Source organism: Prunus dulcis, unplaced genomic scaffold (genome assembly GCF_902201215.1).
Source record: "Prunus dulcis unplaced genomic scaffold, ALMONDv2, whole genome shotgun sequence".
In the NCBI taxonomy this organism is placed as follows: domain Eukaryota; kingdom Viridiplantae; phylum Streptophyta; class Magnoliopsida; order Rosales; family Rosaceae; genus Prunus; species Prunus dulcis.
In genome coordinates, this window is record NW_023010666.1 from 1 (window position 1) to 1,207 (window position 1,207).

General features: G+C 44.8%; 1 pseudogene; it reads right to left on the reverse strand.

Annotated features, from left to right (window-relative positions):
• Positions 1–7: 7 nt before the first annotated feature.
• LOC117613789 lies at positions 8–840 on the reverse strand (annotated as a pseudogene).
• Between the last annotated feature and the right edge of the window lie 367 nt (positions 841–1,207).

The following is a 1,207-nucleotide window of genomic DNA, read 5'->3' on the forward strand; positions in this document are numbered from 1 at the left end:
GATCTTGTTTGCGGTTGACCAAAAACGAATCGGCTTTGAGACGTTTAATAGCTTCCTCCTTCTTACTAGGGGAGGTACTAATCGCTGTAACCCTAACCCCCATAGCCTTGGCAAATTTCACTGCCACATGGCCTAGACCACCAAGGCCAACCACACCGACATGCATGCCGGGTTTGTCGAGGCCATAATATCTCAACGGGCTGTAGGTTGTAATCCCGGCACAAAGGAGAGGAGCAGCACCCTCAAGAGGCAGGTTATCCGGAATACGAATCACGAAGTGCTCATCGGCCACCATGATGTCGGAGTAACCTCCATACGTGGTGGAATTCCGTCGTGATACTCGGCACCATAGGTGAGTATAAGTCTGGGGCAGTAGTTCTCAAGATTGTTTGCACACTTATCACAAGATTGGCAAGATCCCACCAGGCACCCAACACCTACCTTGTCTCCAACTTCGTATTTTTGCACTCTACTTCCTACCTCTGTCACTACTCCAACAATCTCATGCCTGATTTCCCATTTAAATTGAGTTAACATTTGATTAATTACATGGCTAGCATAATCAGATATCAAAGTTGATTAGCATAACCATGTGCAGAATATGTAGCAAAGTGTGTACGTACCCGGGAACTAGGGGATAGGTAGTAATCTCCCATTCCAAATAAAAAACAAAAAACCAATATATCCAAGATTGAAATGAAAATGTAAATAAAATGAAACAAGATTTGAAGGAGAATATAACCTTCTTGAGAAATTGAAGGGAGAGAGAACACTAGATGAATCTCTGGCTGCCCATCCAAAGGCCTTTATGGGGTGTTGCTGCTCTTGAGACTTGGCCATATTTTTTTTCCTCTTACACTTAAACCACACACCGACTATATGTTAGTGTTAATCAGTATATATAATGGATGTAGTGACCGAGTGACAGTCTGAGAAGCAGCAGTATTCCCAAGTGGCAGTATGAGGGAGTTTATGCGCTGTCTGTGTAGAGAGGATGCGGCAGCAGGGTTTGGTGCATGCTGCTGAGCTGACGCATTTTTGGTGAAAAACAACAATGGCAACAGGAAATTATCAGAAATTTCCATGAAAGAGAAAGCTGTTGTTGATAGCCATGTCAGAATGATTGTGAGTAGAGAATACCACGAGCACTTCCAGCGGCAAGGGGAAGCCTGGACAGGAGAGGGCTTAGGCCCGCGTGACAGCGCCA